This window comes from Chionomys nivalis, chromosome X (assembly GCF_950005125.1).
Source record: "Chionomys nivalis chromosome X, mChiNiv1.1, whole genome shotgun sequence".
Classification (NCBI taxonomy): Eukaryota; Metazoa; Chordata; class Mammalia; order Rodentia; family Cricetidae; genus Chionomys; species Chionomys nivalis.
Window position 1 is genome coordinate 107305027 of NC_080112.1, and position 18743 is coordinate 107323769.

General features: G+C 38.7%; 1 non-coding gene across 1 annotated transcript; it reads left to right on the forward strand.

Moving 5' to 3' along the window:
• Positions 1–6871: 6871 nt before the first annotated feature.
• LOC130868733 (small nucleolar RNA SNORA40) lies at positions 6872–6999 on the forward strand. Its single transcript, XR_009056549.1, has one exon. It is a non-coding gene; the product is annotated as a small nucleolar RNA SNORA40 (small nucleolar RNA).
• Positions 7000–18743: the final 11744 nt, after the last annotated feature.

Here is an 18743-nt window from a genome sequence, read left to right on the forward strand (position 1 = left end):
GGTGTGTGTGTGTGTGTGTGTGTGTGCGCGCGTGTGTATGAGTGGTCACGTGTAGTGGTAGAGTTCTTTGTTTTTTTTAAGGTAGGTTTCAGGCTGAACCAGAACTTAGGCAACTTTTTCCAGGGATCTTGTCTCTATCTCCTGAGCACCAGGATTTTCAGGAATTTGCTACTTGCACCAGCAAGAGCTTTATCCAAAGAGCCATCTTCCCAGCTATGCTTTTTTTTTTTTTTTTTTTTTTTTGATAAAGACCTCTAACTGGGATTCCCATGTTTGCTAGACCTGCCCTTTATCAACTGAGCTATCTTTCCACCACCTCTAAAAGTCTCCAAGTTCAGTCAAAAGAGGTGGGGTGTGACTCGGTGGTAGAATGTTTGCCCACAGGGAACAGCACACGGGGATTAATCCTCAGCACCAAAACAAAGCATCCTCTACACAACACACACACAAACCCTCAGTCAAGCTTCACTCTTTAATGGCAGTTTAGCAGTGCATACTTTTAAAACCGTGGTGTGATACCTCATTACCTCAGTAATTCCCAAGAGATAATGTGAGCCTTACGCACACAGAAGCAAACTTTTGGATTGTAGTTGAGATGACAAGCCCAACAGTATAACCCCAGTAGAAATCCTTTGTAATGCGTACCACGAAGATAGCCAAAGATAGAGCTAAGCTACCTTTCATTCCAAGGGTATTTTCAAAGGTCAGCATTTTGATCTCTGGAGCCTCACTCAGGGAGAGGTGTTTTTAGACTGCTTTCCTTTCTGCCCTTTCACTCCGCGAATTGAACACACAGAGGTTAGTTTACAAAGGTAACCTAAAGTTGATGGTTTTCTTATCTATGTAAATCACCCTGCCCAGATGCTCTTTGGTGTCCCCTCAGGTGCTTACAGGCAGGTAATAGGCTCTAAGTCCTCTAACAGCTCCTTACAAAGTCCTCTGGTCTGTAGAAGTTCAGTGAATGTTTATTGTACTAATGGTTATTTTATGGGTCTATTCTTGTAAAACAATAGTAAGGAAAAGCTATGTATAGGTCTCTTAGGACCTTGTGAATCAATAACCTAGTATTTTTAGCTCTTTCCTTCTGTCTCCAATTTTCTATCCATCGCAGCTTTGTGACAAATAACTTCAAATCAATATCATAAAAAGTTGAAAGCATTTCCTCCTATCCTTCTTGAAGCTCATAAAAGGATTCGATTTCTCTCTTAGGCTTTTTCTCTGTCCATTCTACCTTTCTGCATGTGTGTTTCCATTTTCATTATTGCTTTTCCCAATACCTTTTCAATCTAGTCCACGGGTTTTCTCTGACATTTTCTGAGGGTTCTGGTCTGTATGGTCCTATACCAATGTGTTTGATGTTATCCTATAACTTATTTTGTTATTAAAGAATAAATTAAAAAATAAATAAATTATTTAATCTTGCATGGTGCTGCTTGCCTTTAGTCCGAGAACTTGGGAGGCAGAGGCAGGTAGATCTCTGAGTTTGAGGCCAACGTGGTCTACAAAGAGAGTTGGTAGGATTCATGCATTATGCTAACCCCTGTCACCTGGCAAGATAAACCCAGGCAGTACCCTGGCCAACCCAGGGTCCTATAGCTGCGACATCACTACATATGTACACAGGTACAAAGGTCCCTTTAAGAGACAAGCTTTCCCCACTCCCCCTCTCTGTTTTCTGGCAGCTCTTCTGAAGAGTCAGACTGATCCTTGCCTCTTCTTCCTCTCTGAATTTCTCTTTCTCTCTTCCCTTCTCCACTCACTTTAGCTCAATAAAACTCTCACATAAGCTCTTCCTGCATGGTATATTTGTCCCCCACCCATGGTGAGGCTTCTAGCTCCCACTCCACAAGGTCCACTTTGCACCGTTTTACAAGAAGAGTTTAAAAACAGATAGGGCTACAAAGAGAAAACAAAACAAAATAAAATAAAAATACTATTAGTAAACCAATAAAAGGTCTTGAAAGATCATGGCTCAACAAGTAAAGAAAGGTGTTTGCTACCAAACTAAATAACCTGAGTTGGATACATGGGACCCACATGGTAGAAGGAAAAATGTCCACTGACTTCCATGGGCATGACAGCATGTACAACTGAGCTCACACACATTTTTTTTTCTTTTTTGAGACATTTTCTCTGTGTAACTCTGGCTGTTCTGAAACTTGCTCTGTAGAGCAGGCTGGTCTGAAACTCAGAGATCTGTGCCTGCCTCTGACTCCAGAGTGCTGGGATTAAAGGGTAGTGCCACCCCCATCTGGCAATAATAAATTAATAAATACAAAAAGTTGAAAACTAATAATAAATTAAGAAAATGGTATCATTCTTTCTATACTTTATTCCAATGTAATTCGATTACATAAACTTCATATAATAAAATCTTGGTCAGTTAAATACTAAATTATTTATCAAACAGATTCACTCTATTGATTTTAAGTTATAGGACGTTTTTGTTTGTTTGTATTTGAGATTGAACTTGAGGCTTTGAGCATAGCTGGACAAGCACTCTACTTTAGAACCGCAGAGTCCCAGTCCCAATTGCATCAGTTAAATTGTACCTATTTCACAATTTATTTTCAAGAACTCAATATTTTTCTGGGTCGTAGTGGCACAAGACTCAGGAGACAGAGACAGGCAGATTTCTGAGTTCGAGGCTAGCCTGGTCTACATGGTGTGTTCCAGGATAGCCAGGACTACACAGAGAAACCCTGTCTCAAAAAAAAAAAACCAACTAAACAAACAAAAATGAAAACCATCATTATTTTTAACAATTATGTCTTATATGAGAATTGTATTCTGTGTATAATGCATTAGATTCTTGGACTAACTCTTGATTCTATATTTCTATTTATCATGTTCTGACACATCATTTTTATTAAAATGAAGTGTGATTTTAAAGATTTCTCAGGTAATTAAAATATTAGTCATGGAGTAAATCTTGGTAGAGCTGGAATAGTCTTTAAATCTTTTTGAACCAGAGAGTGATAATTTCAATAAGCAATCTTATTGTTTAATGAGGACTGCTTTTCACATTTCCAACTCAAAATAAAAACATATGTGAATCATGGATGCTAATTCTTTTTTTTTTTTTTTTTTTTTTTTTGGTTTTTCGAGACAGGGTTTCTCTGTGGTTTTGGAGCCTGTCCAGGCTGGTCTTGAACTCACAGAGATCCGCCTGCCTCTGCCTCCCAAGTGCTGGGATTAAAGGCGTGCGCCACCACCGCCCGGCTGGATGCTAATTCTTTAACTCAGCACTTGTGAAATATTTTTCTAGCTGCAGAAGTTATACTGAGTGTGAAGGTCTTGTAATGCAAGCGGTTGTTCCGTAGACATTTTGTCAAAAAAAAAAAAAAATTACTGAGACATATCTGTAGCTACTTAAGAATTTTGTTGAAACGAAGAATAAAAAGCAAAAGTTGGTTGAAATATATTTGATAGGCTTTGGGCATTTTAAACCAACATTAGCTTTCTATTCTACAGCTTCACTGAAAGTCATTGTCATCATTGGGTGGGTTAAAATTTCCAGTGTCCCTGTGCCCCTTGTCTTTGTTGTCTGTTAAAAGATTGATTTAAGCAATGGGCATGGGGATACACACCTGTGATTCCAGTAATTTGGGAGGCTAAGGTAGCAGCAATGAAGGTTTGAGACAAGCTTGGGCAAAGTAGTCCTTCCATGAACTAACTAATAAATAAATAAACAGCTAAATAAATGAGTGGGTGAATATATGACTATTCTTTTATAAGTGCTTGCTAGGTACTACCCTTGAATTATCCTAAGAAGAATGAAAAAAATCATATTTACAGAACACAAGGACTTAGTCTTCTAATACTAGTTCAGTGGCAAAATCAACGCAAGTGAAATAATGAGAAAAGAATGTAAGATAAACTATATTGAATTCATGTTGTAGGGATTATGAAAACAATGTTTGAAAATAGCAGGGCTGAAACCCCTAGAGGATAATCCTTTGTGGCAAGCTCAAGGAGGTTTGGAAAAAGGGTAAAACATTAAAAGCTAAAAGGAAGCTTCAGAAGTCCTCCTATGATGAAAAAAAGGGAGGTTTTAAGTGTGTTTCTGGGATTGGGCTTCCTTTCTGGCCTCCTAGGTTTCCATTTGCAAAACAAAAGCTAGGGATTTGCCCAAAGTAAAGGACTCCTGATACCATCAATGGGTAAACAGATTGCTTGAGCTGTCATCTATTTAATCCATTGAAAAGATAAATTACCAGGGGTGCCAGACCTCCTCCTATTTGCCAGATTCAGTCAACTGTGAGCAGCAAATATTTTTGGATTTTATCTTTTACTAACCACATAGAGTCCTTTTCCCTTATCACTGTTATTTTCTAAATAATACAAATGCCATTTTATACAATGATTTAAAGTACACTGTAGGATTCGCATAGGTTAGATGCAAATGCAAGAGTCCAACAACCAATCTACAGATGTGCGCTGGAGACTGTATTGGGTGCACTTACTGTAGAAACATAAAACACTTGTGACTCTTGTCTTACAATCATTGAATACTACATTATAGAATGTCTTGCTTTTGTCTACAGATATTTTGTGTTACTTTTTATATTAAGTACCTAATGCTGTCTACCTAATTGACACATACTACATTTTGTTTTTATTTTTATTTTTTTAGGTATTAAGAACTTTTTAAAAAATAAAACAGAGACTCTCTATGTGGCCCTGGTTTGTCTGTAGCTCACATAGATCCTCCTGCCTCTTCCTCTTGAATACTGGAATTAAAGGCACATGCAACCATGCCTGGTATTGTTTTATTTTAAAAATTATTATTATTATTACTATCATCATCATCATCGTTATCACTACATGTTTCACGGTGTCTAAGTTCTGGGTTGCCTTGAAAAGTCAGCTTGCATCAGAAAAATGAGAATTGCCTTCTCTTCATCAACCCAACACTATGACCACCAAATACAGCCCATCCAAAACGTACTCAGGAAAGCTACCGAGTATGCCAGTGCATACATACAGTGACTACCTGTAGAATTTAGTTGACTATTTCCAGGAGTTTGCTCTCTCCTGCCAACATGAGTTCCAGACATGGAATTCAGGTCATCATTAGGCTAGCACTGCAAGGTTTTTGGCAGCTGAGACATCTTGCTGTCCTTTTTTGTTTGTGTTTTGAAATCTGTCCTTGCACTGTAGCCTAGGTTATCCTGAAACTAAAGGTGATATTCCTGGTTCAACTTCTTAAATACTAGGATTGTAACACTTTGCTTTTAGAAGACATATGAATAAGGCTGTAACTTGTAAGAATGTCAAGGTAGGTGAGTGTGCTACTCTCTATCAATCAACTTGTGTGTCTAGGTTATAAAGTATTGCTTTGAGTGAAATATTTGAATTGAAATCTTAACCAAAATGTAAATTTCAACCACTGAAGGTTTCAGAAAAAGAAAGTTCTGCTAAAGATATCTTGAATAATCTTGGGAATAAATCATAAAGCACATTTAAAAAATCCATAATGATGATGCATTGGGGTTTAAAGAAATTATGCCTTATCTGTTAGAATTGGTTGCTTAATTCTTGAATATGTTCAGAACACATTTTAGTGAAGTTCAGAGTCTGTGTCTCTTTTTCTTGGGAGTATGCCTGTGTGTGTGTGTGTGTGTGTGTGTGTGTGTGTGTGTGTGTGTGTGTGTATAAGAGAGAAAAAGAGAGAACATACATACATAATCATTTAAAATACTATCACTATTTACTATTTCTGCAACAATTCCAATGTTTCAATATTTGAGTCTGTATCTACTAAATATGCAAAATAACATACTAAAAAACAAAGATACTGACAAGGTTGAATGAGTGGATGAACTTTGCACAATCGAGCTAACTCAAAATAAAACCAGCTACAAAGATCATGTGTTGTTATGATTCTAGTTACATGCAATTTACAAAAAAAGGAAGCTAGTGGTTTCTAGGGAGGAGAAGAGTTGGAGGAAAATAAGAAATTAGAGCTCTTGGGGAAGGGGTTCCTTTTAGGGCAATGGTTCTCAACCTAGGGGTTGCAACCACTTGCATACCAGATATCCTGTATATCCAACATTTACATTACATTAACAGTAGCGAGATTCATTAACAGTAACAAAATTACAGTTACAGTTATGAAGTAGCCATGAAGTAATTTTATGTTTAGGGCTACTACAACATGAGGAACTGTACTGAAGGGTCACATCATTAGGAAGTTTGAGAACCACTGCTCAAGGGTTTGAGGGAAAAGATCCAAAAATAGATTGTGTTTGTTGCACAATGAATTGGCTAAAAATTATTGAGTTATACTCTTAAAAAGTGAACTGTATGGTATAAAAGTTAAATCTCAGTAAAACTGTTGCTGCAAGAGAGGGGGAGGAGAGAGAAAAAGGGAGACAGAGTGTGAATGAGGGATAGGGGAGCTTAGGCACAAGGCAAATAATACTAATGAGACCACAGCAAGATGGCAGAAAACAAGTAGTAGATCTGAAATCACAAGATGTTTCTGAACTCATAGAACTCAAAAGGGCCCTTGAAGATAAATAATCTATTTCTTGATCAGTATGAACCCTTGTTTGGCAGATATTGGAAAAAAAAGATGCAATTCAGTTTACCAAAAATGAGAGTTAAGATGAATGTTACAAGATTATTTTAAATTAAACTGGAAGCAGAATTCTGGTAGCAAAAGATGACATGTTTTTTCTTTAATATTTTTAGAACAGTTTGAGTCACCATATGACAACCAGGTCAAAGATTTAAATCATAGACCATTTTTAAATGTAACTTGCAGTTATAAAGTTAATTGGATATTTGTCTAAATATTGGAGGGGTTCTATTACAAATGTCATAGAAGGCTTACCTATAAGAATTTTTTCAGGCACCAGGCAAAATCTCTTGGTAGCACTTTTTGTTCAACTAGTGGACAAAGGCAAAGAGACAGGTATAAAAATCAATCCTTTTTCACAACCTAGAATCCATTGTTCAGTATGAGTTTTGATACATATAAAAAGGAACATGATACTTACACAAGAGAAAAGCAACATCTCTGGATTATTTCAACATCAAGTATGTGCTGGCTGGGTTGTTTACCAATATCATCAGATTACCTGGTAGAAGGGTGCAAGCAGACAGGAAAGCTGTCTTCCCACTAGAGCACCCCATTCACATACTGAACAGGCAAGATGACTTCCAGGTAGTGGACGAGATCCCATAGGCTTTTAACTAAGCCTAACAAAGTGCCACAAACATTTGTGTTCATGTAGACAGAAGGGTGTACATGTGGGCGTGCTTCTGTGTGTGGAAGGCCAGCTGTCATCCTGTGTCCTTGTCCACCCATCTTTTTGAGATAAGATATCTCACTGTTAACTGAGGCTTTCTCATTAGACTAGACTGGATAGTCAGCGAGTCCTAGGGTTCTACTTGTCTTTCTAGCACCAAGATTACACATGAGTGCCTCTGTGCCTAGTTTTTAAATATATATTTTTTAGTGTTTTGAGATTATACTAATGTGCTGTCTAGTTTTATGTCAACATGACACAAGAAAGAGTCATAATCTCAGTTGAGAAAATGCCTCCAGAAGACCAGACTGTAGAAAAGCTTGTAGGGTATTAATTAGTGATTGATGGGGGAGGGCCCAGCCCATTGTGGATGTGGATACTTCTGGGCTATTGGTTCTCGATTCTATATGAAAGTAGGCTGAGCAAATCATGGGGAGTAAACCAGTAAGCAGCACTTCTCTTGGCCTCTGCACCAGCTCCTGTGTACTGGTCGTGTGTGAGCTCCTGCTCTGATTCCCTTCAGTGATGAACAGCAATGTGAAGCATAACCGAGATGAACCCTTTCTTCCCCATGATTTTTCATCACAGTGATAGTAACTAAGACAAATATTTTAATCCTCAAACCTTTCCTATGTCTCCCCTCTCCTTGCTGCCTCTCAAATTCATGGTCATTATTGTTGTATGCATGCCTTCGTGTGTGTGTGTTTATGTGTGAGTGTGTGCTTGTATTTTGAGACATGTCTCATTGTGCAGTCTGGCTGGCTTTGTGCAACAAGCTACGCTTGAACTCATAGAGATCCTCCTGACTCTGCCTTTTGAAAGTTGGGATTAAAGTCATGTAACCATCATGCCCCACATATATGCCTAAATATATAAATAAAATCTGCTTGGTCTGGATAATGTTACTTGCATGTATGTTTTCAGAGCTGACCATATAGCATTAGAAAATCCCTCTGGCAGTGAGTGGGGAGAGTGTTGTTTAGGAAGCAGGAGAATGGGGATATGACACGGAAGATAGAAAAGCAGAAGGGAAGATATGAGGAAGGACATCAGGCTTTTAATGTGGATGATAGGAATCTGAAATCAGGTCCCTATGCTTTCCTGGCTAACACATTACTGACTAAGCTATCTCCTACTCTCATACAAAATTAAAATAAAAAAAATGGGCTGGAGAGATGGCTTAGTTGGTAAGAACACATCATTGTTCTTGTAGAAGACAAGTTTGATTCTCAACACCCACACTGGATGATCCACAATTGCCTGTAACTTCAACTTGAGGGCATATGATGACCTCTATAGATAGGAGCACTCTTGGTGCAAATACACCCCACCTTAATTAAAAATAATAATAATTAAAAAATAAAAATTCAAACACATTATAGAATCCCCAATAAAGTATATCATATAAGATCATATTACTAAGAAATATTTTTAAGTCAAGAGTCAGCAATATCTGTTAAAAAGGACTGAGATTTACACGTGAGTTTGTGGATGATGGGTGGTATTACTCCAGGGCTTGAGAATGCTAGCCAAGTGTTCTGTACTCGAGCCACAACCCAGCCTATGCATACCAAGTATTCCTTGCATACAGGTCATATAATCTCTTTTAAGGACTCAGGTCTGTTGTAGTAACACAGAAGCAACAATACAAAGCAGGTAAGCAAATGGGTGTAGGAGTATAGCATACAGTAGATAGGCCATCTATCACCAAGTGATGTGTCCAGTCTATAGCTGTTTTCTAGTTCTAGTTCTTTTTTGTTTGTTTATCTGTTGTGCTTTAGAGACAGGGTCTCCACATGTAGCCTAGGATTGCCTCTTGCTCACTGTATAGCTCAGGCTTGCCTGTATATACAGAGACCCTGTATATTTCAGTTTTCTCAGTATTGGGATTACAGACACTGCTCCTGGCTCCAGAAACGTATGTTTTTTAATGTTCTTTTAAAAATTAGTATACAAAGTATTAGGTTTTGTTATGGCACTTTTAAACAAAATTCTACCCTACATAATCTCCCCCAGTCCCTTTAGTCCCCTCATATCCATCCCACATCCTTTCCTGCTTTCTTATCTTACATGCCCTATTCCTCTTCTCTTCCTAAATACCTCTCTTTCCCTCCTTTGTAGCTCATAGGGTATACTCACATTGGTAACCATTAATACACATGTCTATTCATTAATAAGTACAATCTGCATATGTAATAAAAGGGAACTTTTGTCTTTCAGACTCTAGATCACCCCACTTAATATTTTCCAGATTTATCTATTTTCTTAACTTTGTTTTTCACTGCAACTGAGTAAATTAGTAGTTTCAAGGGGTATTCATCTAAGACGTGTATCATGATATGATATGAAACAGATTAAAATATGAATTAGAGCCTGGTGTGGAAACTCATGCCTCTAGTCTCAGCACCCAGTGGACTGTGACAAGAAGCATACAATGACTGAGGCTAGCTTAAGCTGTGTACACCAAGGTTAGTTTGGGCTATAGTATATTACCCTATCTCAAACAAACAAACAAACAAACAAACAAACAACAACAAAGGCCTTCATGATAGAAATGACTGCAATCTCAGCACTCAAGAGGTGTATAGGGGAGTATTAAAACATGAACATGAACAACGAAGTCAGGACCACGAGGGGTGCACCCACCCACTGAGACAGTGGGGCCGATCTATTGGGAGCTCACCAAGGCCAGCTGGACTGTGACTGAAAAAGCATGGGATAAAACCGGACTCTCTGAACATGGCGGACAATGAGAGCTGACAAGAGGCCAAGGACAATGGCCCGGGGTTTTGATCCTACTTCATGTTCTGGCTTTGTGGGAGCCTAGACAGTTTGGATGTTCACCTTCCTAGACCTGGATGGAGGAGGGAGGACCTTGGACTTTCCACAGGGCAGGGAACCCTGACTGCTCCTGGGACTGGAGAGGGAGGAGAAGAGGAGTGGGGGAGGGGGAGAGGGGCAGGAGGAGGGGGAGGGAAATGGGAGGCGGGGAGGAGGTGGAAAAATTTTTTTTTCAATAAAAAAAAGTCACCCTTAACCACAGAGAAACCCTGTCTCAAAAAACAAAAATAAATAAATAAATAAATAAATAAATAAATAAATAAATAAATAAATAAATGTCACCCTTGGTAACATACCGAGTTTTTGGTTAGCCTTGGCTACATGAGACTGTTTCAATTAGGCAAACTTAGTGAATCAAATAGAAATAAGCATCCTTGCTTTATCATTTATAATCTTCAATAGCAAACTGACAGATGACTATCTGCTTCCTTTTCTTTTCACTTTTAAAATGTCAATGCAATCCTACTGGTAAAATTTTACTGGAGAGAAAATGCAAATCATAACTATAATCACTACTCATTATGAACATGCGTCTCTATGACATGTTCCTTCAAGAATTTTATAAACATTGCCTTGTTTAATGGTAAGCATTCTTTCCCTACTAGTAGCATTATTCCCATTTTCAGGTAAGAAAATAAGATTTACAGAAACTTCTATCAGGTGTAATGGTACACACCTATAATCCCACCATTTGAGAGACTGAGGCAGGATAATAATGAATCCCAGGTCGAATTAGGCTATATAGTAAGTCTGCCTGAAAGTGCAATAATAGGGCTTGGGATGTAGTCCAGTTGGTAGAGTACTTGCCTAGCATGCACAATGAAACCTTAGTTTTGATCACCGCCACTATGTAATGTGGGCACAGTAGCACATAGCTGTAACCCCAGTACTCAGAACATGAAGGCAGATGGATTAAAAACTCAGTGTCATCCTTGGCCACATAAGTTTTTAAGGCTATAAGCCATGGAGAATTCGCAGTGGTTATACATGTTTATCACCTAGCTTGACTAGCAGAATTCGATCCTAGAAACCCACACAGTGGAAGAGAATTGACTTCCCGAGATATCCTCCACAGACCTATATAATATACATATATGTACACACAAAATGTAAACAAATGTAATAATAACAACAACAGCAATAAAATAATAATAGAAAGTTTGAGGCCAACTTGGTCTACTTAAGGTCTTATCTCGAAAACAAATAAACAGGTCTGTGAGATGGCTCAGTGACTTTAAGCTACTTGCCACCAAACTTGATAACTTGTGTTCAATCCCTGGAGTTCAAATGGCAGAGAAAGAGAACAGACTTCTACATGTTTTCTTTGACTTGTAGATGCATGCCACATGCATGCATTTTGCTACACCAGCACTTCTAGCCCACAAAATAAAGTAGTACTTTAAATAAACCCAAATTATAACACTACTTCTCAATTCCATACTCAGGTCTGAATGTTAGTAACCACCCCCCACTTCCATTTAAGTACTAAATTCTCATCAATAAGAAGTTGTTGTTAAAAAGTGGGATATTTGGGAGGTCATTAAATAAATAATAAATGGAAATTTTATTTAGAAATTAAAAAGAAGAAGTAGACAAACAAAAAAACACATCAAAATCTGTGGAAGCAGAGGCAGAAGGATTAACACAAGGCTATTCTGGACACATAGTAAGTTCCAGGCCAACTTGGCTTCCATAGGGAGATCCTGTAACTGCCCCCCCCAAAAAAATGTCAAGTGAAAACAACAAAATAAAATGAGCTAACAAACTAAGTAACTTTTGCCCAAGATAAGTTTAGCCAATGAAAAAAGACTTGGGCTATGTGGAAGCAATGATTCTGTCTCATGTCTGACTATATACCCTATAATTGCAGCCAGGGAATTTTATAGAAAACATTGCTGACCTTCAGTCCTATGAAATAAAGCATAAATAACACTACTTATGACTTTACCTTTCTTCTCCCTTCCATGGAAAATTAACTCACTCATAGGCAGTAACTTTCTTAGCTAAGCATATTGATTTCATGCTTTGATGTGAATGTTAGTAAGCTTTCTACCCTCCATTCAACTTTTGAATGTTAATTGAAAACTGGGGTATTTGGGAAGCGATTTGGTCAAATGGATGGAACTCTCATGAATGGTATTACTGTCCTTATAAAAGTGACTCCAGTGCCAGTCCATGGTGGTACATGCCTTTAATCCCAGCACTCAGGAGGCAGAGGCAGGTGGATGCTGTGAGTTCAAGACCAGCCTGGTCTACAGAGCAAGTGTCATTACAGGCTCCAAAGCTACACAGAGAAACCCTGTCTCAAACAAAACAAGAACAACAAAAAGTGGCCGCTGGCAGCTGTCTTGTCTCAGCCATGTGAGGACACTTGATGACATCATCTATACTGCCGAGTCCTAACATGACCTGCAGTCTGTCTTCTGGAACTTGATCATTTTTAGATACCTTACTCTCTAGTTTGTGACCAGTGAACTTCTATTGTTTAAAAATTATAAGTATTAGTCTAAGGCAGTGGTCCTGAACCTTCCTAACGATTCAGTCCTTTAATACAGTTCCTCATGTTGTGGTGAGCCTCAACAAAAAATTATTTCATTACCACTTCATAACTATAATTTTGTTACTTCTATGAATTGTATGTAAATGTCTAATATGCAGGGTATCTGATATGTGACTCCGAAAGGGGTTGTGACCCACAGGTTGAGAACCACCATTCTAAGATAATTTATTAGAGTAACACAATCAGGATAAGACATGACATTTATAACTAGACTGCTATTAGCTGTGTATAATAGCATTCTTCTTACTTTGTCATCATTCACCCATGGCATTTTCTTTTCACCAAATAAAATTCTTAGTTTTCAGCAAGTAAAAAAAAACTCTAAGAAGGAAAGTAGAACTATATTCCTCCTGCTCAGGAATACTAATGCTGTGGGACAATGGTCTTATACCCTGTCACTTGTATTGTTTTAATAAAACGCTGATTGGCCAGTAGCCAGGCAGCAAGTACAGGTGGGGCAACCAGGCAGAAAGTGTTGCAAGGAGGGAGGCTTGTTGGTTCCCGGCCCGCCCAGCTAGCTTACACCTGAAATAATTATACTGAAACTGTATTAATTAAATTACTGCTTGGTGCATTAGCTCTAACTTCTTATTGGCTAACTCTTACATCTTAGTTTAACCCATTTCTAGTAATCTCTATATCACCATGAGTTCGTGGCCTACCAGCAACGTTCCAGCAGGTCTATCTCTGGTGGTGGCACCATGGTGTCTCTCTGACTCTGATTTCTTCCTCCCAGAATTCAGTTCCATCTTCCCTGCCTACCTAAGTTCTGCCCTATCAATAGGCCAGGGCAGTTTTTTTATTCATTAACCAATGAAAGATTCAAATAGACAGAAGAACCTCCCACACCAAGGAAGTATGACCAAAACAGGAGAATTCTGGGAAGAGGAAAGTGTTGGTCTGCAGTTATCACCCAGATACAGAGGAAGCAAGATGAGAATGCCTCTCTGATAAAAGGTACCAAGCCACATGGCTAACACAGACAAGAATTATGGGTTAATGTAGGATGTAAGTGTTATAAGAAGCCTGAGCTACTATGCTAACCAGTTTATAATTAATGTAGATCTCTGTGTGTTTCTTTGGGACTGAATGGTTTGGGGATGGGTGGGACAGAAATCTTCTGTCAATATACTAACAGTGTTGCTTTTGTACTATTAAAACTAAAAGCAGCCAAGCATGGTAGTGAATATTTGTAATCTAAGAATATGGGGGCTGATACAAGAGCATCACCGGGAGTTTAAAACCAGCTAGGGCTACAAAGTGAGACTGTTCAAAACAACAACCACTACAACAAAAACTAGAAGAATGAAGAGTTTTAGGTTTCAGGCTGTATTCTATAAAATATAATATATATATAATATAATATATATAATAATTTTAATGAAAGGTTTTGTCATATCTGTTATTTGGTACAAATACAAACTGATAGATTCTCATTAGTACATTAAACAAAATAGAGACAGAAAGAATTTACTAAAATTTGCAGAAAAAACAATGTTGCAGCCCAATTTTCCCCACCTGATGAACTCTATATTATGGATCAGATCACTCATTACAAAGGGGTTGTTTTAAGCAAATTAATACATTCAAGAACGAGTGTCTATAAGCAAAGTACCTACATCTCACATTTCTTTTCATTTTATCTAATACAGAAGCTCTTTCCACATCAGATTCAGATGATAATGGAAACAATATTGCTTCAGTGAAAGAAACATTATGGATCATCTTCTTCAGGATAGAGCAGTAAAACAGAGGACTGTAAGAATCTAATGACTTCTTATGAAGCCTGTTTGCAAAGTTGCTTTAAGTAATGCCATTTCACGGCCTGGTGGTGGCATATGTCTAGAGTCCCAGTATCGAGGATGCAGAGACAGGAGCCTTGTGATAAATTCAAGGTCTCTGTGATCCTGTGTCAATGTCTGTCCTCCCAAATTTTGGTATCCTGGAGGATTACAAATTTCTTTTTCTACACTGGAATTTAGAGAATGGTTGTGCAAATATGCTAGATAGTTATACTTTCCTATTTTACTGGCTCATGCCTTAGAGTAGGCTGGAATGAGAGGTCCAACACCCAAAGTTGTCCTCTGACCTCTGCAAGAATACCAGGTACTTGCATACTCTCACACACAAACATGTACACACATAAATAAATGAATAAATATTAGGAAAAGATGAGAGAGAGAGACAGAGACAGACAAACAGACAGTTCAACAAATAGGGGAAAGAACAGTGGCTGAGCTTCAAAAAGAAATCAATTCCAAGAAGAAAATATAGGCAATACTTTAGAAGACAAAAGTGTAGGAAAGGACTTTCTGAACAGGACTCCATTCACTTAGGAATTAAGGGCAATAGCTGACCAACAGGAACTCATGAAAGTAAAAGGCATCTGTCCAGCAAAGAAAACAATCAACTGAGGGAAGAGGAAGTTTCTAGAATTGAAATGATGGAGAAGTTACTTTCATTTAATAAAGAAACTGCCTTGGCCCATTTATAGGCCAGCCCTTAGGTGGGTGGAGTAAACAGACAGAATGCTGGGAGAAAGAAGCCGAGTGAGTGAGTCGCCATGATTCTCCCACTCCAGACAGACGCAGGTTAAGATCTTCCCTGGTAAGCCAGCTCGTTGTGCTACACAAAATATTAAAAATGGGTTAGATCAATATGTAAGAGCTAGCCAGTAAGAGGCTGGAGCTAATGGGCCAAGCAGTGTTTAAAAAAATACAGTTTCCGTGTAATTATTTTGGGGCATAAGCTAGCCATGTGGGCGGCTGAGTGCCGGGGACGCAGCCCCGCCACTCTTATTACAACACTAGAATGAGAGAAAATCTTTGCCAGTTACACGTGATAGACAACTATGCAGATAATTAAAAAGCAAAGAAGGGCCTAGAGAGGTGGCTCACCACTTCAGAGCACTGGCTGCTCTTCCAGAGAACACACCTTTATCAGGCAGCTCACAAACGTTTGTAATTCCAAATTCAGATGATCTGAGGCCTTTTGCTTCTAAGGGCACCTGCATTCATGTGCATATACTCACTGTAGACACACATAGCTCCACATAATTAAAAAGAATAAAATTAAATCTTAAAATAATCCCCAAGAATCAAGAAAACAAATAACACATTTTTTTTTGAAAAAAAAATGGGAGGGCTATGGATGTGAAGTGAATTCTTTCTTTTTCCAAGACAATGTTTCTCTGTGCAATAGCCTTGGTTGTCCTGGAACTCACTCTGTAGACCAGGCTGGTCTGGGACTCACAGAGATGTGTCTGCCCTGTCTCCCAAGTGCTAGCATTACAGAATTCTCAAAAGAAGACATAAAAATCACTAATATATATATCTTGGAAAACATTCAGCAACCTTTGTAACTAGGGACATGCCAATTAAATATACTTTGAGATTTCATCTTAACACTAGAATCAGAATGGTCAAGTTCAACAAAACAACCCACCACAAATGCTGGAGGAGGTGTGGAGCAAAGGGAACAGGAACCCCCACCCCCACCCCATTCACTGTTGGTGGGATTACAAACTGCTTCAAGCAGTCTGGAAATCAGTGTGACAAATTCTCCAAAGGATGAAACTAAATCAGCCATATGACTCAGCTCTACCTTTCTTCAGCATATGTTCAAAAGAGTTGATATCTTTCCACAGAGACACTTGCTCAGCCAAGTTCATGGCTGTTCTCTTCACAATAGCCAGAAAATGAAAACAACGCAATTGTCTTTCAGTTGCTGAATAGATAATGATAATGTGGTGCACAGACACTACAGAGTTCTATTCAGCTTTTATAGAAAAAAAATGAAATTTGCAGTTAAATGGATGGAGCTGAAAAATAATGTACTGATTAGGGTAACCCATGGCAACCCAGATCCAGAAATACAAATGCTGAATGTTCTCTCTCATCCGTAGATCCTAACTCTGAAGGAAGCACATAAATTAGGAAAGCAGAAAGTAACCATGGGATGAGGAGGTAAAGGAACTCTAGATAGGGGGTTGGGTGGGTAGTAGAATACAGAAACTATGAAGGACAAAAATAGGAAAAACTGGGAGGACAATAGAGAGGAGGGTAAGAGAGTAACATGCAAAGGGAGAGACTGTACAATGAGATTTCTTTAAGAAGGCATTAAAGATGATTGCAAACGCCATAGAGAAATATATTATTTTATATGCTCACATAAAAATACATACATAACATATATTTAATTCAGACTACTGAGGAATTATATATACATATAACTGTAAATTAAATTAAATGGAATTAAGCCACATGTGAAGATAATGTTCCATAGAGTAGCTAACAAAAACCCTAGTGCCAGGGATGGAAAACCTCCCTCTGAGTCGTTGGGCACAGGTGTCCATGAGAGTGCATGCATGTGTCTGTGTGCTATATGTATGCTTTGTGGCTTCAGAGGCCAGAATAAGACACCAGATCCTCTAGAACTGGAAATACAGAGGGTTGTGAGCCACCATGTGGGTGCTCAGAGTTGAACCTGGATCCCCTGGAAGAAGCAACCAGTGCTCTTAACCACTGAGCCATCTCTTTAGCTCCTCATGTATGGCATTTTTAAATAAAATAAAATAAAAATTTAAAAATGCAGGAAATCCGGAAAAGTACTGTCAGGAAAAGTACATGTTGCAATGAAGCATCATGAGCAAAAGCAACTTGGAAATAAAATGATTTATTTCTACTTACACCTCTGCGTCACAGTCCATCATGGAGGGAACTCAAGGCAGGAACCCAGAGGCAAGAACTGGAGTGGAGACCAACAAGGAACCCTGCTTAAGGGCTTGTTCCTCGTTCCTGGCTCAGCCTGGTTTCTTCTATCACCCAGGACAATCTGCCCAGTTGGTTTAGGCCTTCCACATCAATCATTAATCAAGAAAATGTCCCCACAGACTTGCATACAGCCCAATCTGATGGGAGCATTTTCTCAACTGAAGTTCCTTCTTTCCTAACAACCCTGGCTTGTGCCAAGCTGACAAAAACAAAACAAAACAAAATCCACACACACACACACACAAAACCAGCCCTAACTCTCACAGGAAATGTAAAATGCAAGCTTTAAGGAACTAATCCATGGTCAGTGGAAGCAAGGCAGCTCCAAGGAAAGCTGAAGAGCAACAGCTCACAGGATAAAGGGAGAGTTGATGATTTGTTCAGCTTGAGACAGCTTGCCTGCAGATACATTAAAGCATGCAAAGATCTTTTCTTTGTACTGTCCTTTGAGTCTGCTCTTCACTAATGACTGCATCGTACTGCTTGCGTTTCCTAGGGAGGCTGGAGTCAATTATTCACTTCATTTAAAGAAACCCTGAGTCTGCAAAGAGGTTGCTAGTCAGGTCATTGTCCCATACAAAGCAAAAACTTAATTAGCTTTCTTTCTTTCCATCTCCTTTCTCTGTTATCTTTGAATATATAAAATCCTCTCCTGTTTGGTAAGTGCAAAGCCAGCCCTTTTCCCGCAGTCAAATCTGACCAACGTGTCTGACATGTGGTACTTTCCTGTAATCCCAGGCCAGATGAGGCCAGCCAGGCAACACAGAGACGCTCTGTTTCAAATACTAAACAGAAAGCAAGCAATCTGGGAAACAAGATCATGTTGTATCTCTATTCAAAAGCATTACAAGTTCTTAGGTGGTTCCAGCAACCAAACCCAGGGTACCATGTGAGTTAGGCAAGCCCTCTACCAACTAAACTACATCAGCTGACTCTCTTTCTCTCTTTAAAACTTTGAGTGAAGCAAGTGCTCTTCAGTAGGTTGGCAGCAACACTAGAATAGTGTAAACTTCAAAAAATTCACGAGGAGCAAAGGTGAGTAAGGATTGCTAATGGTTGGCAGTACTTTCTTTGTTACTTGTTTGTGAACACAGAAACAATACTATGCTGGATCACAGGGCCCCTCACATTCTAGAGGATCACTTCATCACTGAACTCCATCTATGGTATTCAGGCCCCAAATGATGTTCAGCCTTTCCTTGCTTTCAGCAGCATGATTATATGCTGGAGTGTCCCAAGACACCTATGGATATGGAATAACTCAGTTACTGCCTAGAATTCTTTTAATTTGGCTTGCATACTTAAAATAGT